The sequence below is a fragment of the Heteronotia binoei genome, chromosome 7 (assembly GCF_032191835.1).
Source record: "Heteronotia binoei isolate CCM8104 ecotype False Entrance Well chromosome 7, APGP_CSIRO_Hbin_v1, whole genome shotgun sequence".
NCBI classification, from domain to species: domain Eukaryota; kingdom Metazoa; phylum Chordata; class Lepidosauria; order Squamata; family Gekkonidae; genus Heteronotia; species Heteronotia binoei.
The window spans coordinates 115,592,857-115,620,735 of record NC_083229.1 but is presented as its reverse complement, the minus strand read 5'-3'; the positions used below and the strand labels follow the sequence as shown (position 1 = coordinate 115,620,735).

The following is a 27,879-nucleotide window of genomic DNA, read 5'->3' as shown; positions in this document are numbered from 1 at the left end:
AGATTCTTAAATTGGTCCTGCCTGCAAATCACTCAATTCAACCTAGAAATTACCCCCAAATCAGTGTTCCCTCTAAGCTGAGTGAGCGTGAGCCAGCTCACAGGTTTTTAGCCTCTGGCTCACAAATGTTTGTCTTAGCTCAGGAAGGATGACCCCAGAGCACACTAATTTATGCAGTAGCTCACAACTTTAATGCCAGTAGCTCACAAAGTAGAACTTTTGCTCACAAGACTCCACAGCTTAGAGGGAACATGGCCCCTAATCCAAGCAGATAGATGTGACTAGTCTGTATATCCATAGTGTTTGCAGTTAACTGATTATTCTTTGTAGTAAACAGCTGATTATTCTGTTGGCTAGATTTATTTAGATCTTCCTGAAGTCATCATTGTAATGAGAGGTAGTGGGGTTTATAAGTCTGCCTGGATATTACGCTCTTTCGGCTGTTTCACTTTCTGTAGTAAGGTACTTCTTCTGGTCTGAAAGATTCTGGAATTTAAACATTATGCCTTTTTAGACCTTCAGTTCGAAACAGAACTTGACAGTGGTCAAAAAGGTAAAGGTAGTCCCCTGTGCAAGCATCAGGTCGTTACCAGCCCATGGTACAGGGTGGTTTGCCATTGCCTTCCCCAGTCATCTACATTTTACTCCCAGCAAGCTGGGTACTCATTTTACCAACCTCAGAAGGATGGAAGGCTGAGTCAACCTTGAACCGGCTACCTGAATCCAGCTTCCACCTGGATCGAACTCAGGTCATGAGCAGAGGTTGGACTGCAATTCTGCAGCTTACCACTCTGCACCATGGGGCTCCTTTGACAGTGGTTATTCATTGGTAAATAAAAGGCTTTCTGAGCATGCTCAGAGGAATTCATTATTTTACATAAGTGATTTACAGCCAGGCAGCTTGCCGTTAAGGATTACAGACCAAATACCAGGCTGAGTGAAAGAGGGTGTTCATTTTCTCTCTCCCCCACCGCCCACCTGCCATGGCCCCACATACTCCCACTGCAAATCCAGGCAGTAAAATAACTGCAACTGAGTGCAAGTCTCACTCCAGCATTGTGTCCAGTGTAGTCACTTATCACTGTGGGTATGAAAGAACGGTTTAGCTCTCCTGACATGACTCCAAGACAAGGTACACAGAGGACGTAACTACACAATACATTGTTCTTGGGAAATGCTGAGCAGGTGTGTTCTGTGATTTCCTGGGTAAAACTTGCTTCCCAAGAGCATGGCTGATCCTGGTCTTGTGCTCAGGGAGTACAGGTTTTAGTCTTCCCCCTTGCCATTTTACCAACCTGAAATGGAGAGTTGTATTTGCTCTTTAGATGGCTACATGGGAGTTTCCCCCAACATGGTCAATATTATTTATTATTATTTCAATTTAGTGACTCCCGGGGGGGCATTTCAGGTCAGGAAAATAGTGCTGAGAGAGTTCCCTCTCCTCACGTCCAGTGGTCCCAATCCAAATTCGGTTCCCACACAGGGTAATCTACCAAGAACTCCTAGAGGCATGTCTGCCTGACAGTACCCGGAAAGGAGCTGAGAACCACATAGTGGGTACATACACCCCCAGTCCAGAGCCATTAAGGGGAAAGAAGGTATAGAAACATATAGATCAGGGGTGTCAAACATGAGGCCCGGGGGCTGAACCAAGCCCCTGGAGGACTCCTATCAGGCCCACAAGCAACTCACTGTTGTCTGCTTCTTTCTCCCTCTCCCGCGTCCTTCTGCATCACAACTTGCTTTGCTAGGCTTGCTCAATCGCACAGGAGCTACACAGCAAAGCTCCTCCCTTAGGAAGGAAGTTGGGGAAGGAGAGAGAGCTTTGCCAGGCTCTCTCAATTGCACAGAAGAGCTACTGAGCCAAAACTCTCTTCCTTCTGTTGGCTGAGGCTCAACAAGCCAGTGAGGTGGATTAGGCTGAGTGTATGTGTTTGTCTGTGTTCTTTATAAAGTTTATATCTCCCCTACGTGGCATTACATTTTATGACACGCATGGCCTGGCCCAACAAGGTGAAGATCTGACCCGCATAACAAATAAGTTCAACACTCCTGATCTATTGCTTGCTTTTAAATTTCTGGAAGAGAAAACCCCAAGGAATCAAAATAATTGCCAAAAAATGTACTATTTATTTCATTTATACTCACTCCTCTCCCCAATGGGAACCCAAAGTGACTTATTCTCCCCTTCTGCATCTCATCCTCACAACAACTCTGTGAGGTAGGTTAGGTTGAACATGTGTGGCTAATTCCAAGGTTGCTTCCATGGTAGAGTAAGGATTCCAGCCTAGGCATCCCAGATCATACTACACCAGGGGTGGCCAAACCTGCCTAACATAGGAGCCACACAGAATAAACATCAGAGGTTTGAGAGCTACAAGACATGAACATCAGATGTTTGAGAGCAGGCAAGCAGGCAGGGGGGCAAATAGATGGGATGAGGGAGGGAAAAGTGGAAGGAAAGCAACTTTAACTTTAAATTCATTCTCCAAGCTGCTGGTAGGCTTGGCTTGGAGAAGTGATTTAAAGAGACAAATGCCTTATCCAATCTGCACAACATGGCGGGGGGGGGGGGGCTTTGAGAGTCACACGATATGTGTGAAAGAGCCACATGTTTGGCCATCCTGGTACGACACTATGAAGGTTCTCAAAGGATTGTGCCACTGTCTACAAGAACATTAGAAAGAGTGGAGCCCCACTGATTGACAGAAGCAGAAGGGGGAAAGGAGCAGCCTGCCTCATTTCCCTTGGCCAATGCCAGTACCTCGTAGAGAAAAGCCTATGTCACACTTGAAAGAACAAGCTAATGTTCTGCAGTGCATAAAATGCTGCTAAAATTGGGCCCAAGCAAGAAGCGATGCTTTCTTACACCATCCCTCACAAACAGCAATAGGTCCAGGTGGGCAGCCGTGCTGGTCCGAAGCAAAAGAACAAGGTTCGAGTTCAGTGGGCAATAGGAAATGAGAAGGACATTGTGTTTATTCCATCGGTGTTCTGCAACATTAGATTTACTTCCCAATACAGAATGGTGTTCTGTTTCATAACCCTGCGCGTGAGCCACGATGACAGACAAGAGATTGGAGAAGGGTTTATGAATTCATGAATTGTGGTGGCCTTTCTGGCAGGGTATCAAGTCTGAAGGACTCTGTGGTCCAGTAGCATCTGAAAGAAGCACTGATACTTCTGTGGTGACAATGTGTTACGGCCAAAAGAGCCATTATGCACCCCATTAGGATCGCATTGCTCTGAGGGGGGTGGGGTCTGAAAGCCATACAGGTGAAAACAACCCCACAGGTCATAAGGATTCTTTTAATACTTTGGTGCAACTGTTCACTTAAAAAAACACCAAGCCATTTTATGAGACCAAACACAAGAACGAGCCAAGAAGAAGAAGATGATGATATTGGATTTATATCCCGCCCTCCACTCCGAAGAGTCTCAGAGCGGCTCACAATCTCCTTTACCTTCCTCACCCCACAACAGACACCCTGTGAGGTAGATGAAGATACTGGATTTATATCCCACCCTCCACTCCGAAGAGTCTCAGAGCGGCTCACAATCTCCTTTACCTTCCTCACCCCACAACAGACACCCTGTGAGGTAGATGAAGATATTGGATTTATATCCCGCCCTCCACTCCGAAGAGTCTCAGAGCGGCTCACAATCTCCTTTACCTTCCTCCACCACAACAGACACCCTGTGAGGTGGGTGGGGCTGGAGAGGGCTCTCACAGCAGCTGCCCTTTCAAGGACAACCTCTGCCAGAGCTATGGCTGACCCAAGGCCATTCCAGCAGGTGCAAGTGGAGGAGTGGGGAATCAAACCCGGTTCTCCCAGATAAGAGTCCGCACACTTAACCACTACACCAAACTTGCTCTCCGAAAACTCAAAGAGAAGGCTAAGAACAGTTCAGATCTCTCCAGTCAAATTCCCATTCAATTTTTTTTTTAAAGAAACTGAATTCCACAGAAAAAGTGGCATAGTGGCTAGAGTTCCAGAATAGGATCTGGGAGACCCAGGTTCAAATCCACACTCTGTTGGACAGCTAGATTCAAGTCCATTAGCCCCTTAGAGTCCAACAAGATTTTGGGGATATAAGCTTTGGAAATGAAGGGAGCTTCAACTCCCAAAAACTGATCCCCCAAAATCTAGTTAGTCTCTAGGTTCTACAGGACTCAAATCCAGCTACCCCCTGAAATGCTCTCTTGGAAGCTCACTGGGAAACTTTGGGCCACTTATATATTCTCAGCCTAAATTACATCATAAGGCTATTGGGGTTTTTGGCCACTGTATGTCACAGAGTATTGGACTGGATGGGCCATTGGCCTGATCCAGCATGACTTCTCTTATGTTCTTAATCTGCCCACTGTCTTTGGCTATATATAGGAGGGATGACCCTCCCAACTTTAATACCACTAGCTCCCAACTTTAATGCCAGTAGCTCACAAAGTAGAATTTTTGCTCACAAGACTCTGCAGCTTAGAGGGGAACATTGGTCAAGTCATAACTCTCTCAGAGCTGTTCTGCTCAAGAGCAGTTCTTGGAGAGCTCTCTCAGCCCCAACTACCTCTTTTGTGGGGAGGGGAAGGGAAAAGGAGATTGTAAGGTGCTCTGAAACTCCTTTGAGTAGGAATAATTTCTGATCAGCTTTGAATTTTAGCATAGCCCAATCTTTTTAAAACAAAGGGGTATAAATCCAATCTCCCCCCCACCCGTTTCTTCTTTGTAGCATGAAAGAGCAATGATATTTTGGAACTGTTAAATAAAAAAACACATTCTGATAAGTGGAAGTAAACAGGAAACAATTTCTGACAAGCTCTGAATTTTAGCATAGCTCAACCTTTTTAAAAAAAAAATATATATATATTTTTTTTTACAGTTAACAGATTTTTTTCCCACTGAATTCCTAGGATTAAGGCTCAGGTTTAATATCGCGAGCTTTGAATCAATAAGGCTAAGCCATGTTCCCAGCCCGGAATCAGCAGTTATTAGTTTCAGTAAGGCTGAAACAGGCTGCATTATACTCACAGAGGGACAGTGTGAGCTTAGAAGCCTGCAATTGTTGATATTTGATGCAGCCTGTGTTCCAGCCACATCACAGCCAAAGGTACAATGGGAAGGAGAGAGACGATCTTGCGAAAGAAAGTTTGGTGGAGCTTATAAAGAGGATCCAGTGGTCCTTTGATCCGTATTGGGGAAGCACAGAGCAATTTGGGAGGAATAAATTGGCTACATTTTGGATAGAAAAATTTCTTGAGTATGACTGGTGTCATTTGAGTCTTTCTTATAACAGAATTTATATGGGAGTTCTAGGATAAGTTATAATTAACATAATATCAAAATATTTATACTGTCTAACTTCTTTGATACAGAGCCCTGTGGCGCAGAATATAAAGCTGCAGTACTGCAGTCCAAGTTCTGCCCACGACCTGAGTTCGATCCTGGAGGAAGCTGGGTTCAGGTAGCCGGCTCATGGTTGACTCAGCCTTCCACCCTTCCAAGGTTGGTAAAATAGGCACCCAGCTTGCTGGAGGTAAAGTGTAGATGACTGGGGAAGCCAATGGCAAACCACCCCGTAATAGTCTGCCATGAAAACGTTGTGAAAGCAACGTCACAGAGTCGGAAACAACTGATGCTTGCACAGGGGATTATCTTTACCTTTAACCTCTTTGATAGTTTCTCCATAAATTTGCCAGATATGTTCCTTTAAGTGTCTTTACTTAGAGAATCTCAAGATCTTTGTTTTGGCAAAATTAACTGTCAGCAATTCAAGTGCAAAAGACACAGAAATCATTCATGAGTTTCTTCCAGCCAACCATAGTTCAGCTGAGGAGAACTAAATCAGCATATAAAAGCATTGGTTGTGGTTGCTTTGCTAAATATACGGTAGTATGTGAGTATTATTTTGCAGATCTGGGAAGAAGTTATTGATGTATAAATTGAGTAAGTGTGAAACTAAAACACATCCTTGTCATACACCTTTTTTGATCCATATTGATCTTGAAGGTGAATTTATATTGGGGGGTTTTAAACGTAGAACATTCCTGGTAAATAAATTCTTAATCAGGACCATCAGCTATTTCAGGATAAAGGTGAAAATCAACTTTTCCCATAAGAGAGCATGAGATACTGAATCAAAAGTTACTTGAAGATCAACAAAGGCAGCAAATATACATTCACAGTTAGTGTTAGTATATTTACTGATGAGATCAAGCAATGTTATATGCATTTATAGCCTTTCCGAAAGCCAGACTGCTCTTCTTTAATTATTTTGTATTCTTCCATCCATTCTTTTAATTCATTCTTTAAAAAGGCAGCACATATTTTGTTCAATATAGGAATTAGGCTGATTGGCCTATAATGGGATTTAACATTTCTCCCCTTCCTTTCCAAATGCATTTTATGGCTGTTCGTATAGGGACGTTCACATTAGATACTGTGTCTGACAGTTTCTGTTCTGAATAAATCCTCTGTATTAAAAAAAAAAGTGCAAAGGGCACAATTTACTACACAAGATGAAAGGTCTTTAAAAAGCCTCTTGACAATCTCTTTCTAATTGCCCTTTAATAACAAGTCCACAGTAGCTTATGAACATACAGATGTAGTGGCCTCTTTATATTCATGATTGAACAAAGTTGGAGAGTGGACTCAAACTTTGCTCTATTGCTTCAGATCAACACGACTACCCACTTGAATCAATGTTCATGATGGCAAAGGGTAAGTTTAGAGCAAAAAAGGGGGGGAAAGATAAACATCAGGATGCAGTTTGACTATTTATGAACAGGGTTGTATCAATAGCAGCCCCATGGTGCAAAGTACTTCAGTCCAAGCTCTCTGCTCATGACCTGAGTTCGATTCCAGAGGAAGATGGGTTTAGGTAGCAGGCTCAAGGTTGACTCAGCCTTCCATAGTTCCGAGGTCGGTAAAATGAGTACCCAGGTTGCGGGGGTGGGGGGAACTGTAGATGACTGGGGAAGGCAATGGCAAACCACCCCTTAAAAAGTCTGCCATGAAAACGTTGTGATGCAATGTCACCCCAGAATCGGAAACGACTGGTGCTTGCACAGGGGACTACCTTTACCTTTTTTGCATCAGTATGCATTAACAGAAGTCATATATTTTTGTCTTCTACGAACAGCCACATTAAGTTTAAAGTCATCTAATGAAATTCTGAGCTTTGGGTTGCCAATATTTCTTTGAGAGCTCTTATGCTTTTAAAAACAGTACAAAAAGCTTAAGGTTTGCCTAGGATCCTATGATGATAAAAGCTTCACTAGTTATACCCCAGTTTGCCAGATGACCGTTGAAGGCCCAAGACACCACCAGGAAAATCCGCTGTTCCTTTCTCTGCATAAAGAACTATAATTGACATCCTGCTGTCTCACAGATGGCTCGCACAAGTAAGTGCCGCTGCATGCAGTCGGGTCAGGAGGACAATCACGTTTATGGCTGTGTTACTGTAAAGTCTTGCTCCCGAGAGCTTTGAAGAGAATGGCCTTTTTGCCCACACCAAAGATAATGCGCTGTTTACTCTTTGTTGATTGCACACCAGCTACTCTGAAAAGAACAGACTGTGTAAAAAGATGGAATTGCTGAGCAACTCTGCAGCAAGTATCACCTTTCTGAAAGCAGTTAAATGAGCAGGCAGAGATTCAAATTGCTTCATGACACCAGGAGCTCTACAGACAAAAGTGCATCCGTATAGCAATGTTTTGCTTAGGGTTCACAGAATGAGCTTCTTTTCAAGATATCCCCCAAAATCCCATTCATTGCTCACAAAGACAATTAATTGGTGTAGTAGGCTCATTTTTCCCCCCTTTTGAAGGGCTCTCTGAGAGCAGTAGCAGCCAACTGCCTTCCTTCCCTAGGGTTTTCCTTGCCCAGTTTTCACAGGATTCAATTTGTACAGTTTTGAGCACAGTACACTTGCCAAAGCCATCCTGAGGTGTCTGTGAAGTACATAAGCTTAGCGAGCTATTACAACTCCCTCCACTGTTTTGAAGGTTGCTTTTTAATTTCGTTTTGTGGCACAGATATGATAACAACCCTGAGGATCTGAAATGCACACATTTGGCATTGGGTGAAATTGGGAAGAGACAACACCTAACATAGAAGAAGGCTGCAGATTTATACCCTACCCTTCTCTCTGAATCAGAGACTCAGAGCGGCTTACAATCTCCTATATCTTCTCCTCCCACAACAGACACCCTGTGAGGTGGTGGGGCTGAGAGAGCTCTCCCAGAAGCTGCCCTTTCAAGGACAGAGTCTCAGAGCAGTCTACAATCTCCTTTACCTTCCTCTCCCTGCAACAGACACCCTGTGAGGTGGGTGGGGCTGAGAGGGCTCTCACAGCAGCTGCCCTTTTAAGGACAACTCTGGTGAGAGCTATGGCTAACCCAAGGACATTCCAGCAAGTGCAAGTGGAGGAGTGGGGAATCAAGCCCGGTTCTCCCAGATAAGAGTCCGCACACTTAACCACTACACCAAACTGGCTCTGTTTTGGATCTTCTTGCTAAAATGAAACATCTAAGAAAATTTTGAAGGAATCGAGATCTAAGCAGAAATGTCCACACCCCAGATGCAACTGTTCAGTAATATACCACCCCACCCCCAAAACAAGAATCTATGATGAAAACAGGAAGCCCTCACTGTGGCTGTTTCATCATGCTATAGAGCCAATGAGATCTGACTATGCAGAAGTGAGACAGTGTTATTTGCTGACAGATTCAGATAGGTAGCCATGTTGGTCTGGAGCAAGAGAAGAGTTTGAGTCCAGTGGCACCTTTAAGATATTGGATTTATATCCCGCCCTCCACTCCGAAGAGTCTCAGAGCGGCTCACAATCTCCTTTACCTTCCTCCCCCACAACAGACACCCTGTGAGGTGGGTGGGGCTGGAGAGGGCTCTCACAGCAGCTGCCCTTTCAAGGACAACCTCTGCCAGAGCTATGGCTGACCCAAGGCCATTCCAACAGGTGCAAGTGGAGGAGTGGGGAATCAAACCCGGTTCTCCCAGATAAGAGTCCGCACACTTAACCACTACACCAAACTGGCTCTCCTTTAAGACCAACGAAGTTTAATTCTGGGTATAAGCTTTAAGAGACCTTTGTTGGACTTAAAGGTGCCACTGGACTCAAACTTTGTTCTAGCATAGGTGTGGCCAAATTGTGGCTCGGGAGCCAAATGAAGCTCATAAACACACATTGTGTGCTTCTTGAAGCTCCCACCGCCCCATCAGCTGACTTGGAGAAGGCATTTATCTCTTTAAAGCACTTCTCCAAGCCAAGCCAGCCAGCATCTTGGAGAATGCATTTAAAGTTGCTTTCTTTCCAACTCCTCCTCTCCCGTCTATCCTTCCTTCCTTCCTCCCTCCCTGCTCTCAAACATCTGACATTCATGTCTTGCAGCTCTCAAACATCTGACATTTATTCTATGTGACTCTTACATTAAGCAAGTTTAGCCATCCCTGTTCTAGTGTTTCTCACTGTACTCTGGCGTCATGTTGGGTAGGAGGAAGAAAAACTTACACCAAACAGCTGCAGTACGAAACACAAGCTCCACCACTGCAAGGATCACCTCACCCTGTTTATGGGCAGCTTGGTTTTGTTGGATTCATGATTAACTTGAATCCAACGAAACCACTTTAGCATTAGCAAAATAAGGAGGATAATCATGACCTGGGAAAACACCTTCAATATATCCCATATGGATAGTCCTAGTCACCTTTTCGCCCATTTATATCTATATTTTTTTTATAAAAGGTACATCTTCCCTTTCTTCAGACTGAAATGGTTTACAAATTTTTAACATTGCTACCGGCAGAGATCCATAGCACAGTTCAGCTGCAGCACTGCTGGTTTTGATTGCTGACTGAAACTCAGGCAGTGCATTTTGTGATAGATGTATGGCATCCTGTTCACACAATGTGTCCCTGCCGATAACCTGATGTCAGCATGGCTCATATGGCAGGGCAGCACTCCCTCCCCTGCAGTCCTTGACTTCTTTATGCTTCCCCATCAACTTTTAGCAAGAGCTGCGAGAAAAAAGGCCCAAGGGTGCTATTTAAGACGATCCCACTTCTGACATCTTTTGCAGCTAAGTGCTCAGTTTGGCGAACTCGAGGGGGTGTGAAGACCATTCATCACCACAGTTCAAATTCAGCCTGAGAAAACACACAAGATATTATCACCGAACGTGGGGAAGACGTGATAGCATTCAGACTGCATCTTCTGTAGAATGGGGACATTAAATGGAAAGGAAAACTAGCAAAACTGTATCTGCAGGCGTTTTGCGATGTTTGTGAATCTCTGATCCTGGAAGACAACTATGGCATTACCCTCCATGTGCCTACAGTACCTTGAAACAGAGAACCATGGCCTTTGGCTCTAGGTCCCAACATTACCTCCCTCAGCAGAAGCCGTGGTTCTGAAGATTTGCCCCAGGTCCATGTAGTTGTCTGGGTAGGCTTGAACAGGGTGTAACTGACATAAGAACATAAGGACACAAGAGAAATGGCCATGTTGGATCAGGCCAATTGCCCATCCAGTCCAACACTATGTGTCACACAGTGGCCAAAAAAACCCAAGTGCCATCAGGAGGTCCACCAGTGGAGCCAGGACACTAGAAGCCCTCCCACTGTGCCCCCCCCAAGCACCCAGAATACAGAGCATCACTGCCCCAGACAGAGTCCCAACAATAAGCTGTGGCTAATAGCCACTGATGGACCTCTGCTTCATACGTTTATCCAATCCCCTCTTAAAGCTGACTATGCTTGTAGCCGCCGCCACCTCCTGTGGCCGTGAATTCCATGTGTTAATCACCCTTTGGGTGAAGAAGGACTTCCTTTTATCAGTTCTAACCCGACTGCTCAGCAATTTCATTGAATGTCCACGAGTTCTCGTATTGTGAGAAAGGGAGAAAAGTACTTCCTTCTCTGCCTTCTCTATCCTATGCGTGATCTTGTAAACTTCTATCTTGTAAACTGACGATGACTGTGAATCTTTTAAAAGGATGCAGAAGAAGAAGAAGAAGAAGAAGAAGATATTGGATTTATATCCCGCCCTCCACTCCGAAGAGTCTCAGAGCAGCTCACAATCTCCTTTACCTTCCTCCCCCACAACAGACACCCTGTGAGGTGGGTGGGGCTGGAGAGGGCTCTCACAGCAGCTGCCCTTTCAAGGACAACCTCTCCCAGAGCTATGGCTGACCCAAGGCCATGCTAGCAGGTGCAAGTGGAGGAGTGGGGAATCAAACCCGGTTCTCCCAGATAAGAGTCCGCACACTTCACCACTACACCAAACTGGCTCTCCGAAGAAGAAGTTTGCGAAGAAGTTTGCCTCTCATTCGCCCACTCTCCCTTTTTTAGCTGTATTTCTTTGTTGTCTTGGCCCAATGATTTTTGTGTCTGGAGAGAAAAGACACTGGAGGCGGACCCTAGGCGAGGCTGACCTCTGGCTTCCCCCCCCCCTGCACTGACAACATCACTGAGTCATTGGGGGGGGGGGCGCCCAATTCAGTACCCCCAGAAGGCCAGTGCCTTAGGCAATTGCCTACTTTTCCTAGTGGCAGGGCCCGCCCCGACTGGAGGGGAGGCGGCTTTTGTGTGAAGCGTTATTTCCCTATGTTTGCTGAACTCAAATTATGGGGTATGTCCAACTTCAGCATGAATGGTTGTGTGAAGGGCTGCCTACCGAGTATGGGCCAGCATACGCATTATTTGAGGATTCCTTGGGTCGCCCTTCATACCGCATGAAAACACATGACGCTGTCTTATACCGAATCAGAACACTGGTCCAAGAAGGTCAGCACCGTTTACTCAGAACTGGCAACAACTGTCCGAGGTTTCAAGCAGAGAGCTTTCCCATCACCTGCTGCCTGGTCCTTTTAACCGGAGAAGCCAAGGACTGAACCTGGGACCTTCTGCATGCAAAGCAAAGGATCTTCCACTGAGCCACAGCCATGCCAGATGCATTATGAAGCTTGGCCTCTTGCATTCACTCTATATATTCTTATTTCACAACCACAGGAGGTGGTGGCGGCTACAAGCCTAGACAGCATCAAGAGGGAATTGGATAAGCATATGAAGCAGAGGCCCATCAGTGGCTGTTAGCCACAGGGTATTGATGGAACTCTCTGTCTGGGGCAGTGATGCTCTGTATTCTTGGTGCTTGGGGGAGGCACAGTACTGGCTGGCTGGGCATCGGGGGGTGTGGCCTAATATGCAAATGAATTCCTGCTGGAATGAAACCCCCTGGCTGTATGAAACCAGCTTCCCAGAACAGCAACACCAACGGTTATATAGATGGAGGATACATATAATCTTGCGCATATGTGAGGGAATTGTTTTGAAAAGTGCTTGTAGGGAAAGCATGTAAGGAAGTTTGTCTTTCTTTCCAGCCACGCACAGTTTGCTCCAGCTCTGCCTTCCCATCGAGTTGCACCCCCCAGAGCACAATTCGTCATCAGCAACTCCAGTTCAGGCCTTGTTTGAAAAAATCCATGTTCACACGCAACTCCCATACACATATATGCCTTTTGCAAACAGAATTCTTGGTGCAGTGCATCTACAGTTATTTTCAGCACATTCTACCTTCACTTCTAGCCAGTCAAGAAAACCTCTGCCGGGCATTGGTGAGTTGCAGACAAAACATGCTACAGTGCAAATCCCTTCCAAATCCACTCCACATAAAATTCCTTATATATTTTGGCTGTGGAGAGAACAAAACATGGATAAGTTTATGGAAACTGGGAAAGAACTAGAAGGGAAAGTCCAGGGCTTTTCTTGTAGCAGGAACTCCTTTGCATATTAGGCCACACACCCCTGATGCAGCCAATCCTCCAAGAGCTTACAGTAGGCCCTGTAAGAGCCTGTAAGCTCTTGGAGGATTGGCTATGTAAGAGGGGTGTGGCCTATTATGCAAAGGAGCTCCTGCTACAAAAAAGCTCTGGAAAGTGCCAAGGTAAGAACAGTGAAGATTCCAGCAACTGTCTCCCCTCCTACAACTGCAGTTCAAGCTTCCATTCTTTCTTTTCAGCTTAGTGCTTTACAGAGCAATGGGGGGGGGGGGGCTGAAAGCACTCAGGGAGCCAACTGACCTGTATGTTGGGCATATGTCTGAGATATGCCTGCATAAGGGCCAGTCAGGGGTGGAATTCTAGCAGGAGCTCTTTTGCATATTAGGACCCCCCCCCTAATGTAGCCAATCCTCCAGGAGCTTACAAGGCTCTTTTTTGCAAGCTCTTGGAGGACTGGTTACATCAGGGGTGTGTGGCCTAATATGCAAAGGAGCTCCTCCTAGAATTCCACCCCTGGAGCCAGTTATGATGGAGTAGGCCCCCAGAGCTGCTCCATCATCCTTGGCCGCTGGTGGAAGGCTGCAACAGCTGTCTGTTCGTACAACTGAGGCACAGGCCCTTGTGCTGGTGTGGTTGTGGGTGGTTCGGAGTGTGTAGCCTGAATTAGCTGGTTCCCTGAGCCCTTTCAGCCTGGGAACATCCCCTGTCAGAGGCAGACAGCTACGTCAACAAAAAGCATAGTGTAGCCCGTAGGCACCGATAGAACAGAGAACTCAAGTCTCCCCCTGCCACTGCAGCCTTGGCACTTTGGCTCAAAGGAGTTGAGGATGCCAACTACAGGCTCAGTCAACCACCTCCCTCCCCACAGAAGCCAAACCCGCCTCCCCCAGCACCCAACTGCTGGCCCCTCCATCCTACAAAAACTTCAGCCAGGAGTTCTCACAACTCGGTAGTTAGGGCACATGGCACAGGACTCTGTCTCGGAGCTCCTTGCCACGTGGGCTTAGGGCAAGTGGTGAGGCAGTTTCTGGGGTGGGAAAAGCTCAGAGAGAACACTTAGTACTACCAGGTGAGCACTTAGCACTAACGCCCAAGGAAGAGAGCACTGTCCACACGCTGTGGTTGACTTCTCCCATTTCAGAACCCTAACAGTACTCAACCTTTAGACACGCAACCCAAAGGGGCACCCACACATTGCCTTGAGGTTGGGGGCTATGTCAGTTCCTCCTGCACTCAAGCCCAGTGTTAGGTTTGTGTTAAAGGGGCCCCTGACATGCCATGGGGAAAGATCCCAGGAAAGTTTCACTGGGAATGCTCTGTCATTCACCTGTTTCCCACCCTCGAGAGAAGACAGGGCGTGTCTGTGATTTGGGGAAGGGGTTTCCTGGCAATTGTTCCACCGTATGCGGTGAACCAGCTAACCACGCAACCCACGAACTCATTTCCTTGAAGAATCAGAGACTCAAGCAGCAGCTGCAGGTGGTGCTGCGGATACATCGCCAGCAATCCCTCAGCACTTCAACGAGGCCAGGTGAGTTTAACGGGGATGGTAACATTATGTGCCAAAAGGGGAATTCCCCAACCACACAGCCTGGGAGCCAGTCAAACATGGCCATGGGAGGCCAGATGTGGGACTCGTATTGGACAGGAGGACAGCTGCGAGAAGGCAAGTGCCTGTCACGGGCTGGGGCCGGGTCAGGTAAAGCCCAGGGGCAGTCCAAGGTCTGTAGCTGGTGAGCAAAGAGGGTCCCAGGCGCCAAAACCGAATCACAGTCCAGGTATCGCAGGTCAGAGGTTCAGAAGCCGAAGTCAGGGGGTCCAGAAGTCAAAGCCAAAGTCAGGGGGTCCAGAAGCCAAAGTCAAAAGCCGAAGTGGATGCTAGAACGTCAGGTAAGTGACTAGTTGCTTCCACAAAGCCTCCTCCCAAAGCCCACAGCTATATAGCCCTCTGCTGTCTGTTGCCCATTTGGGCTAATTGCTGGCTCAGAGAGGCAGCCAGGATCCCGCTGAGACTCAAGCATCCTCACTCCTAAAAGGGCCAGGATCCTTTTAGAACTCGGGCCCAGGGAGCGTCTTGCTCGTGAGCGTGCCGCCCTCCTCCGATCCCTGAGGTCCTGACGAAGGCGGTCACGCACACGAGCCACCCGAGAGGGCGAGGCAGGGGGGCTTGGATCTTCTCCAGCAGGAGGCAGGGGCACTGGTGCAGGTGGCAGGGGCACAGTTTCTTCTGCAGGCTCAGCTTCTTCTGCAGGGTCCCCAGTACCCATGACAGTGCCCAGGTAGCTGCCCCCCAGCATCCTTCCCCACAAGGGGCAATGAGCTCCTCAATCTAAAGGAAGTGTGCAGTTCCAAATGTCAAGCATTGATATTTCTCAATAATCAGTCTTTTGTTATTCAATCAAAAGTTGCTTTATTGTAGAAACTCCATAGCTTTGCCAAGGACAGAATCCTTGGAAGTAACGACGTATACAGACACACATAGATACTTTATAGGATAGCTTCAAAGAGTAACATGAAGATGCAATTTGAGTCATGGGTTCAAAGGTTACTACATAGTATCTCTTCTACTACTTAGGAATGCAGGCTGTTACAAACATCTCCCTTTCTCACACTTTCTCAGAGAGTAGATAAGACCTGGCTGTGTGAATCTGGGGGAGAGGCACATCACACCGTTCACAGCAAGGCTAACCTAAACATCCTTGGGCCAGATGGATTTATTACTTGCCTTAGGTTGTAAAAGATGAAAAGGGGGAGAGTGTCCTGCTCTTTGTCTTATGGTTTATCATGGCACCCAGAAATATGCATTTCTGGCCGCACATCTAGGCAGAAGGATGGCGACCCGAGCAGTCCCTCTCCTGAAGGGCAGCAACCATATATCTGTCATTGGTGTGGGTCTCTTTCAGGGGGGCATGCCAGGAGAGGAGAATGGGGCTCTCTTGACCTGCCCTTCTCTGCCCCCTAACTGTGACGTGCACTGGCACCTGGCCCTTTGAACGGTTGCTCCCACAGGCCAGCAGCGTCTCTTGTTCTGCCCTGCCTCCAAACTACGCCGCAAGTCCACAGAGGCAGAATCACCATGGATGCAGCAGTGCAAGCCACCAGCTACCCTGTTAGAAAACTATTCCTCTGCCACCGCTAGACCGCTACATACATTACCCCTGAGGGAACTGACCAGTGCTGCCACTGCTGTGCCACAGCTGGCCGTCACAGCACAGGCATAGCTGAGATTGCTCTTCCTGCAGCCTACCTTTTTTTGGTGCTCCAGCTGAATTTGGGGTCAGGACATCCAAAGACATCAATGCACAGGGGTAGTTAAGTTATTCTAGGTGGAACACAAGAGTGAAAAGATACTATCTTGTTTCTAGGTGGAAATTTGTCCAGTATTTAACTCTCACTCTCCTCTTCTGTCTTTTGCCTTTCACTTCACTACTATCTCCTTTTCTTTTTGAAATCTTATGCCTAGGAACCCCTCTGCTTTCACTGTGTTTTTTATGTTTATTGGGGATGGAGGGCTCACAAGCCAAAGTGGCCCAGGCTTTTCTGAACCTCTGAGAAGACCAGGTTGAATTATCTGGATTATTTTACCAAACCAAACTTTGAATTTGAGGCCCTGCTACTCTTGATGGGAGGGGGGGGGTCCTTTGCTGATGGGGGGTTCATTTAGCCTGGACCTCAAATTCAAAGGAGGCCTCCAATTTAGACACTGGTTAATTTTTTTGGCATTTGATAAGTTTCACTTGTTTTCATGGACACTATGTGTTTTTTAATGTTTATTGGGGATGGAGGGCTCGAAAGCCAAAGTGGCCCAGGCTTTTCTGAACCTCTGAGAAGACCAAGTTGAATTATCTGGATTATTTTACCAAACCAAACTTAAGACATCTCTGATACAGCCTGGAAATATTTCTTTGCCAGAACTCTTATATCTTTAACAGATGCACACCAAGCAGAAATTCAATAAGTGATTTTTTTTTTTTTTTTGAATCACTGTATCTCCATACTGGGAAAACTCATCCTGTTGATGTAATTCTGCTGTGCTTGATCCCTTTGAATCTACCCTGCTCATTTTTGCCTTCTAAATATTTATTTCTGGCACTGCCCTGCCTCTTCACCTACTGCAATCTCAAATTAAACTTAAAGACACCAAAGCATAGAATAAAAAGCATAAAGACACCAAAGAATTCACTGCCACAGGAGGTGGTGGCGGCCACAAGCATAGCCACCTTCAAGAAGGGTTTAGATAAAAATATGGAGCAGAGGTCCATCAGTGGCTATTAGCCACAGTGTGTGTGTGTGGATATATATATATATATATATATATATATATATATATATATATATATATATATATATATATAATGCCACTGTGTGACACAGAGTGTTGGACTGGATGGGCCATTGGCCTGATCTAACATGGCTTCTCTTATGTTCTTAGCATAGATTATTTCTTTTAATCATCTGCTCGCGGAGTTGGTTGCATATAAATCCAAAGTAAATAAATAAATAAATAAAAACAAAAACAATGTGCATGTCATAAAACACTAATTTCATACATTGCAAAAGTTGCTTAGGTAACCCTATGGTAAAGGTAGCCTGGCTGTTCAGTGAGCTTTGGACACAGCCTCCTAAGAAAAAGCAAAATAAGTTCCCAAAGCTTCTCAAGCGTTCTCTCTTTTAAATGGCTTTATCAGTTCATAATGCCAAGGAAGAGGAGGAAGAGGAGAAGGAGGAGGCGGAGAAGGAAGAGAAGAGCCTTGTGGTGCAGAGTAGTAAGCTGCTGCAGTACTGAAGTTCAAGCTCTGCTCACAACCTGAGTTTGATCTCGGCGGAAGCTGGGTTCAGGTAGCTGGCTCAAGGTCAACTCAGCCTTTCATTCTTCTGAGGTCGGTAAAATGAGTACCCAGCTTGCTGGGGGTAAAGTGTAGATGACTGGGAAAGGCAATGGCAAGCCACCCCACGAAAAGTCTGCCAAGAAAACGTCCTGATGCGACGTCACCCCATGGGTCAGTAACGACTTAGTGCTTGCAGGGGACTACCTTTACCTTTAATGTCAAAAATGAGGCATGTTAAGAAACTGATGAGCTATAGAGACAGACCTTTCTGAAAAGTTGTTCTGGAGGAGTGACGTTTTGGAATCAGGAACATCTTGGTAAAATAAGATATTCCACTGGGTTTAAAGCACATCAGATGTTCTTCAGCGAGGAGCAAATGATTTCAGACATGAACTCAGAACAGAGCAACCTTGCGTTTTAAGACAGGGAGTCTCACTTGGGCTGACTGTGTGTGCCGTTTGAAAAGTACCTTGTGGTGTAGGTGGTGTGTCAATAGCTTGTTATTGCTACATCATTAACTTAATAAATAGGCAGAAGTAACTTCAGAATGTCTGTAATGGCCACAGGAGGTTTCCCTGAGACATATACTGCCTGGTCCCATTAGTGAGCCATAGCAACAATGAAATCACAGTCTCTGGGGGGTCATTGGGCAAGTGTCTGGATGTGTCTGAAGCTGCTTTTGGCACGTCCCCAAGTCTTTGAGAAGATGCATGTGATTTACGTTACACTGTATTTCTACCAGCTGCTTCACGTCTTCCCTTAGACTTTTCAAAGCCATACGTCTTCCCTTTGCCCAAATTATGTGTCAAGTGGATGGACTCCAGAGGGCACAGAATGGGCTTTGCACAAAACAACAGATAAGCTGGATCCTTTACTCATGTCCTAAAAGGGGTCAAGCAGCACATAACACTGCGCAGCATAGACATCATTTGCATTTTGAGCAGTATTATTCTACAAATCTGCACTTGCATTGTGCAATCCTACATATTATATACATTATTCTGAATGAAAACATCCAATTCCGTATGGTACTAATTAGCTACATAGCCTTATTTTACACATTTTACTACAGTTGAACTTTTTTACTTTCTTTGGGTAGTTTATTTATATTGCATTATAGAAATGTATTTTTATGTTCATTTTAGGTACTCCTCCTTTTGTTCCAGATTTACATTTACCAACAGTTAATGACTGAAATACCGGGGTGTAAAATATGGGCACAGGGACCTAGTTCCACCTTCTGTTCCACCTTCTGTGGAACTGCTTCAGAACACCTTCTGTGGAACTGCTTCAGAACACCTTGATTTATTTCTCATTTTATCTTTATGGGTTACCAACATGCTTGCTCTAGCCCAATTTTGAGGCTCATGGAACTTTTATAAGGTATTATCCCCGTTAGGGGAGGGCGGGATATACCGTAAATCTGATAAAATAAAAAATAAAATATAAAGTGCTTCCGTATATTGGGTAATGTAAATCACAGTAGAATCTACAGGATAAAAGTACATGGCCTGTTCCTTCAGTTTCCTTCAGCCCACAGGGACAGAGCCTTTCAAAGAATGGTTTAAAAAAAAAAAATCTCCCGTATAATACGGCAGAAGGAAGCACATTAAAACAGGCTAACATAAACACTGTGATTTACGTGCATCTTATCTGCATACTTTATTGCAATCACTGGAGGGTAAATCTGATGAAAGCAAGATAAGTGAAGTTTACTAGCCTCAAATAAGGCTGAAACCATCAAAGTGGTGGCAAACTTCCTTTACTGTGCTTATAAGAGGAGAAGTCTGTTCAGAATGTTTAATTAACCACCTCCCCGCCCCCCTGTGCTTTCTTGATTTGATATTGTTGTTGTTATGTCAATAAAGGTTCTGTGACTCTGTGAATATTGGGTTATGACCCTATCACAATTTCTTCTAGGAAAGTTCCACTGCGCTTGGGGGGTTTAATTGTGAAAAAGGAAACATGCATATGATTGGAATGCGGCTGTGAAGTGGAAGATGTGACTAAGGCTTTCTTTTGTGCTTTTAAAGTGGATTTTTATTAGGTTCCAGTGCTTTCCATCATTTGTGTTATGTCCATGAGGGGAAAAGAGAACCAGAGCTTTCTGGAAAAAACAACAACGTATACACAGCTGACTTTTCACTACCAGATCGCAGGCATTCTATTTTATATAGCTCTCAGTAAAAAGTCTAGCAACATCCTGGCTTTTTGTGCTGAGCAACCAATACAGGTCGTTGTTGCTGTACGTTTCACAAACACAACGGTGTCAGAAGAAAGGGCATAGAGAAAGAAACAGCTTTTCAACAAAGCAACTTGATCCATGATACCTTGCCAGACAATGAAAGAAAATAATTTTACACTGAGTATAATAAGAACATAAGAAGAGCCCTGCTGGATCAGACCAGTGGTCCCTCTACTCCAGCATCCTCTCCATAGAGCCAGTCCCCTGCGGATGCCTATGTTAGAATTCATCTCTTACATTTAAGGGAATATGCATTATTTTAATTAGGACACAGTCCCAGCCCCATATGAACTCAGGTCTATGCTTTTTACTTAAAACAAGTTCCACTGAAGGTGTAGTACTTTTTGTTATTGTTGTTCAGTCGCACAGTTAAGTCCTACTCTTTGCAATCCCATGGACCAAGTCACGCCAGATCCTCCTGTCTTCCACCCTCCTCCGAAATCTGCTCAAATTTGTGTTAGTTACATCAGTAAAGTTGTCCAGCCATCTCATCTTTTGCCACCCCCTTCTTCTTTTGCCTTCTGTCTTTCCCAGTAGCAGGGTCTCCAGGGAGTGCTCCCTTCTCATTTAGTGGCCAAAGTATTTGAGCTTCAGCATCTGATCTTCCAGGGAACAGTCAGGGTTGATTTCCTTTGGGACTGACTGATTTGATCTTGCAGTCCAAGAGACTCTCAAGATTCTTCTCCAGCACCACAGCTCGAAAGCATCTATTCTTCTGCACTCGGCCTTCCTTATGGTCCAACTCTCACAGCCATACATTACTACTGGGAATACCATAGCTTTGACTATACAGACTTTTGTTGGCAAGGTGAGGTCTCTACTTTTTACTATACTGCTTAGGTTAGTCTTTCAATTTCATGGCTACAGTCACCATATGCAGTGATCTTGGATCCCAGAAATGTGAAGTCTGTCACTACTTCCATGTCTTCCCCTTCTAGTAGACCTGATTAGAGGTGTGATTATAGTGTTGCATCTAATGTATTTGCTAACTGCTGAACAAAGTTTTAGATAAGATTGCCAACTCTTTCACTGCAGTGATCCTGTGCCTTTAACTGCTAAATGACAAACATAAATTTGGGAAGTAGCATGGAAGCGTAGCAGTGTCGAAATGCTTTGCTGAATTTATGCTTGCATGCTGACTTTCAGAGCAACTGAAGACAATGGAATATTGCCTTTGGTTTATTTTTATTTTTTGCAAACTTGCACACTCACAAATGAGATAGTTGTACCCAGGATTCATGTAGTGTTCTGTTTGCTATCAACCTTTATCCACTTCCATATCTACAACACCCGTTCTTAGAGACTTCTAGGCAACTAGTACAAGCCTTCTCACGTTTGATTAAAACTTCCCCAAGGAAGTACCAAACCACTCAATAAATAAGAAAAATGTTCAGGATCTGACCCAGTAAAAAACTGAATTCTTTCTGTTTGAAAATGGCACCCAACATTAAGCAGACTTTCACAGAAATAAGATTAGATTAATGCTGAAAATGAGTTTCAAGGGGATGGCTGGAGAAGTGACATATACGCATCATTCATACTGCATAGTTGTCAATAGAATTATAGAGTTAGAAGGGATCTCCAGGGTCAACTAGTCCAACCCCTACACAATGCGGGAAACTCACAAATACCTCCCCCTAAATTCACAGGATCCTCACTGCTTTCAGATGGCCATCTAGCATCTGTTTAAAATCCTCCAAGGAAGGAGAGCTCACAACCTCCCGAGGAAGCCTGTTCCACTGAGGAACTGCTCTAACGGTCAGGAAGTTCTTTCTAATGTTGAGCCGAAAACTCTTGGTTTAATTTTAACCCGTTGGTTCTGGTCCAATAGTTTCTACTGCCCTTTCTTGTCATTGAAATGTAACTCCAAATTGCACCTTCCAGGTAGCAAAGTCTTTCACATCTAATTTCAGAGATATTTTAAGGTAAGAGCTGAATTTAAGCATAGTAAACATGTTTCATGTAAAAATCCCAACATTTTTAAATTGTACATTTCATCTAATTGCAAGACCCCTAATTTCAGAAACATATTAAGCCCTTCTTTCCACACCCTCACATCTTTCCACAACCTCACATCCCAGCAGCAAGAGAAGAATTCCAAGGGAGAAGTTTTTTAAAAACTTCCATTCCGTTATTGCAAATCATTATTGTAATGCCAAGGATTTTAAAGACTACTCTGCAGAAGAAAAGGGAAACAGGAAGTCCACCAGTTGCAGCTCAGGGAACGAAAAATGGAATTATCCATTCAGTATCAGGACATCTTTAAAGTCACACCAGGACAAGGGGGGGGGGAGGAATTAACCCGGTAGTTTATGCCCTCCTCCACCAAGCAGAGCTGTTAAAAAGAAGGAAGCTTAGGACTTCATATAATTTCCACAGGTTCCAGGGCCAAATTAATAACCAGCTAGCCTATAACCATACATGCAAACAATGTTCCCTCCAAGCTGAGTTAGCGTGCGCTAGCTCACAGATTTTCAGCCTCCAGCTCACACATTTTTGTCTTAGCTCAGGAAGGATGACCCCAGAGTACAATCATTTATGCAGGAGCTCACAACTTCAATGCCAGTAGCTCACAACTGTAATGCCAGGAGCTCACAAAGTAGAATTTTTGCTCACAGCACTCCACAGCTTAGAGGGAACATAGAACCTTCTTTGATTCATCAGTTCCAACACACCCAACACGGTAGCATTTTCAATACACGCCAGAAGAACACGAAAGCCAGGGTGCCGATCAGTGTTCCCTCTAAGCTGAGTGAGCGTGAGCTAGCTCACAGATTTTTAGCCTCCAGCTCAAACATTTTTGTCTTAGCTCAGAAAGGATGGCCCCAGAGCCCACTAATTGATGCAGTAGCTCACAACTTTAATGCCAGGAGCTCACAAAGTAGAATTTTTGCTCACAAGTCTCTGCAGCTTAGGGGGAACATAGAACCTTCTTTGATTCATCAGTTCCAACACACCCAACACAGTAGCCTTTTCAATACACTCCAGAAGAACACAAAAGCTGGGGTGCCAATCAGTGTTCCCTCTAAGCTGAGTTAGTGTGAGCTAGCTCACAGTTTTTTTAGCCTCCGGCTCACACCTTTTTGTCTTAGCTCAGGAAGGATGACCCCCGAGCACAATAATTTATGCAGCAGCTCACAACTTTAATGCCAGGAGCTCACAAAGTAGAATTTTTGCTCCCAAGACTCCCACAGCTTAGAGGGAACATTGGTGCCAATCCATTTCCATGCCAAGCAATGAGAGCAACAACAAGCAACAGCAGCATCCCCTCCCCTCCCAAGGCAATGAACTCCCTCCAACTTTCAACTAGGGCTCCGGAGGACCCCAATACCCCCCCCCAAACTTTCCCCGACTACTTCTAATGGCCAAATGTCCTTAAACAATCTTGCTCAACTCCACTGAACCTTGCAGCCGCTCCTATGTCCAGTTTTTTTTGCTAGCCCATTTTTTTATAAGGCAGGGGGAAGAAAGGACAGAAGCTGTTGAGGGGCTTGCAAAAAAAAAAAAGCAAACCCCAATAACATCCATCCGGCTGCTTCCTGTCCTCAAGCGGTGCCAGCCAGGCTCTTTCCCCCCTCCCGCCAGACTGGTGCAGTAATAAAACTGTGTCGCTTCTCTCGCAATGACACCCAAAGGGACTCTCCTTCTGCAGGGCGGGCGGGGACAGGAAAGGGGGGGGGGGGGGTTGGAGAGGGACGCCAGTGAAGGACACAGCCCGGGGCGCCTTCCGTACCTGGTGGGGGTCGCTGGCGGGCTTCCCTTGTGGCGCCGGCGCTCTTCTCCTCCTCCTCCTCCTCTGTCGGCAGCTGCACCCGGCGAGGCTTTGGCGGCGCAGGGCTGGCAAAAGCGCGGTTACTATGCCGCGAGGAGCCCCCGCTCCGGGCCGTCGCTATAGCAACCGGCGGCTGCCTCCCGCGGCCCTGAGGAGGGGCCTGGAGCCCTCCACGGGAGACTGTTCGGGTTCCCCTGTCCTCCCTCTGCCGCCAGCCGCCCTGCTCGCCTCGGACAACCTTCCCCGCTTGCTGGTGCTTCCGCGGGCCCGCTTTGGACCTCCGGCTGGCAAACTCACCCGGTCACCCTCTGCTGGAGTGGGCTGGGAAGGAAGCAGGCGCCGGGCTCAAATCCTCATGCTGTGTCAGTTCGCTTTGGCCACTCTCGGCCAGCGGGTTTTTGTCAGCTCAGGCTGCAAAATCCAGTTACAAAGTGCATTGGATGTGGATCGAAAAAGCGCCTTATTTGGGGTGTGTGTGTGAAAACGCCCTTGGCTTTGCTTTGTCAGCTGACAGTAATGAGGATCCTGTGAATGTAGGGGGAGGTATTCGTGAGTTTCCTGCATTGTGCAGGGGGTTGGACTAGATGACCCTGGAGGTCCCTTCCAACTCTATGATACTATGATTCTATTGACAAGCACCTTTAAGAGTATGTATGTGTGTGTACACACACACACACACACATTGTAGTATAAGCTTTCAAGAAACACAGCTCTCTTTGTCAGGTGACATCTTGACGAAGAGACCTGTGTTTCTCGAAATAGGGTTGCCAATCCCCAGGTGGGGGCAGGGGATCCCCGGGTTTGGAGACCCTCCCCCTGCTTCAGGGTCGTCAGAAAGCGAGGGGAGGGGGGAAATGTCTGCTGGGAACTCTATTATTCCCTATGGAGATTTATTCCCATAGAAAATCATGGAGGCTCTGGGGGGGCTGTTTTTTGGGGTAGATGCACCAAATTTTCAGTGTAGCATCTAGTGTCTCTCCTCAAAATACCCCCCAAGTTTCAAAAAGATTGGACCAGGGGGTCCAATTCTATGAGCCCCAAAAGAAGGTGCCCCTATCCTTCCTTATTTCCTATGGAAGGAAGGAATTGAAAAGGTGTGCCGTCCCTTTAAATGTGATGGCCAAAACTCCCTTTGGAGTTCAATTATGCTTGTCGCAACCTTGATCTTGGCTCCACCCCTAATGTCTTCTGGCTCCACCCCCAAAGTCTCCTGGCTCCACCCCCAAAGTCCCCAGATATTTCTTGAATTGGACTTGGCAACCCTATCTTGAAAGCTTATGCTACAATAACATTGGTTAGTCGTAACAGTGCTACTGGACTCTACTATTTCGCAGGAGCAGACTACCGCAGCTAACTCCTCTGGATCTATGTCTGTGGGCAAGATAGGCTGCTACAGTTTCCCCAGCCACTTGTTTCTCTGGTGCAAATTTAAGGTCACCTCTTTATAACAATGGGTAAATGGGTCTCTGTGTTAGTCTGTAAGTACCAGCAGAAATGAGCAAGAGTCCAGTAGTGCCTTAAAAGGCTAACAAAATTTGAGGCAGGATGGGAGCTTTCGTGAGTCACTGCTCACTTCTTCAAACAGAAAATAAAATTTCTGTCACTGGACTGAATCATGTCGAGCACAGCACCATATATACGTGTGTTTGTATCTGCATCCAGCCAGTTTTCACCCTTTGAAATGTGCATCTTTGGGTGAAATAATGTCCTGCCTTCCTTAGGCTGGAGGAAGCTGAAGGAAGGGCTTCAAACTTTGCTTAGTGGAGAAGTGAACAGTAGAATACAGGCCTTTATGGGGTTCTTTTATATACTGTGATATACATAATTGTATACGCATTTATAAATGTGTTTTAATTTGTGCATAGATTCAGGTAGGTCTCCATGCTGGTCTGAAGCAACAGAACAACGTTTGAGTCAAGTGGCAACTTTAAGACCGACAAAGTTTTATTCTGGGTATAAGCCGTGCGCACAAAAACTCATAGCCAGAACAAAACTTTGTCGGTCTTAAAGAAGCCACTGGATTCAAACTTTGTCCTGCTCTGTACTTTTCCCCTTTAGAGGTCGACTCATTTGAGGTCTCAAGTTAGGCCATGCTAAATTATTTTTATCATCACCGTCAGTGGTAGGAGTATTAGTAGTAGTAGTAGCTGTTGCTGCTGCTGTTGTAGTATATTTTAATATACATTTTCTTCACCCCATCATTAAAAATTCTTATTTTCCTTCCATGTAATCTCCATGGACAGGGCCGGCCCTAGACTGACTGGCACCCTAGACACGGCTAACTTCTGGTGACACCAGAGCTTTTTTTTGTAGCAGGAACTCCTTTGCATATTAGGTCACATCCCTCTTATGTAGCCAATCCTCCAAGAGCTTACAGGGCTCTTAGTACAGGGCCTACTGTAAGCTCTTGGAGGATTGGCTACATCATGGGTGTGTGGCCTAATATGCAAAGGAGTTCCTGCTACAAAAAAAAAGCCCTGGGTGACACACACCCACACACACACCGCACTGATAACATCACCGAGTCACTTGGGGGGCACTACGTTTGCCTAGTGGCATGGCTGGCCCTGGCCACAGAGAATAATTTTACCATGGCTAAAGCAGCCTTAGGAGCCCCGGGGTGCAGAGTGGTAAGCTGCAGTATTGCAGTCCAAGCTCTGCTCATAACCTGAGTTCAATCCCAGTGGAAGCTGGGGTCAGGTAGCCAGCTCCAGGTTGACTCAGCCTTCCATCCTTCCGAGGTCGGTAACATGAGTACCCAGTTTTCTGGGGGTAAAGTGTAGATGACTGGAGAAGGCAATGGCAAACCACCCCGTAAAAGTCTGCCAAGAAAGCATTCTGATGTCACGTCACCCCTTGGGTCGGTAATGACCCATGCCTTTACTTTTAAAGTAGTCCTAGGATCCACATCCTTTAATAAAAACGGTACAACTTGTTCTATCAAAAAAACTAACGTTCTCAGGATTGGATCCAGCCATTTTGCTCTATATAAATTACGCCATGGACAAAACAAGATCTTATGATCCAATGTTTCAAGCGCTTTCTGTCCGCATCAGCAATATCTGTCCTGGAATAAGATTTTCATATAGTGGTCCTCGGAATGGCCGATGGCTAAGAAAAAAGGGCTTGATTATCGGCAGGAATTGTTAGAAATTTCAAATATGCTGACAGGGCAGATGAGGATGCGGCTTTTCTTAAGTGCTAAACGTTCAACGTACAAAGGAAGTTGAGATGTTTGTCTTGAGTTATTTTAATTTATTTAAAAACACTGTGCCTCACTTCTCACCTACTTAAAAGTGGTGCACAATAAATAATGCACAATAATGTCAGTGAGACGTTTCTGTGGAAAAAACCCTCCTGTGGCTGGAAGATACTTGATACAGCAACCTTGCTAGAAATATAAGTAAGTATAGATCTGGTGGCTGTCCTGACAGGATACTTTCTGAGAATCCTATATATGCCACTTGCATTTAATGAACAAAGAAAAGTGGAATCCACTTGTAATTACAAAGTCATATTTTTGAAACCTGGCACATTGTTGTGCTTACTTAACTGCATATCTTTGTTTATACTACTGCCAGCTTCATTTTTTGGTGTCTCCATCTCCAGAGATTCGAACCAGGGCTTTTTTCCCCTGAAGGAACATGGCGGAACAGAGTTCTGGAACCTCTCTGTAGAACCTCTCTGTAGAAATACTCCAAAATTGTTTAAAGGTTCATGAGGTACATCCATGTGTTTCTCCATTTCCCTCCATTTCTCCACATCCATGTGTTTCTCCAGAGTCCTGGCACCTCTGTTTCCAGAAAAAAAAACCCTGATTTGAACTATTTGAATATATTCAGTGAATATATATTTGCAGAAAAAAGCCGGGCAGGAACTTATTTGCATATTAGGCCACACACCCCTGACACCACCATTGTTTCACACAGGGATTTTTGTAGGAAAAGCCCAGCAGGAACTCATTTGCATATTAGGCCACACCCTGATGCCAAGCCAGCCAGAACTGCATTCCTGTACGTTCCTGCTCAAAAAAAGCCCTGATATTCATGCTGGGTTAAACAGCAGTCCTATAACACCTTGCTTCTTTCCAAGGTCATAGGTTGGGGTCTTTCCCATCATCTACTGTGTGACTGTTTTAAGTGAAGATTCCCTTGCCAAGAATTGAAACTGGCACCTTCTGCATGCCAAACAGAGGCTCTTCCACTGAGCCACAATTTCTCCCCACCTTAAAAGACTAATG

At 45.5% G+C, this 27,879-nt stretch overlaps 1 protein-coding gene across 2 annotated transcripts in view; it reads right to left on the bottom strand.

Moving 5' to 3' along the window:
• Nucleotides 1–24,077, bottom strand: part of RNF182 (ring finger protein 182) — a 66,657-nt gene extending 42,580 nt beyond the window's left edge. Inside the window, exon 1 of one of the 2 annotated variants that reach the window (XM_060244257.1) lies at nucleotides 23,937–24,077. The gene's annotated coding sequence lies outside the window, so the exon portion shown is untranslated. Of the gene's footprint in view, nucleotides 1–23,600 lie in introns of both variants that reach the window. The other variant, XM_060244258.1, reaches the window with a different exon arrangement.
• Between the last annotated feature and the right edge of the window lie 3,802 nt (nucleotides 24,078–27,879).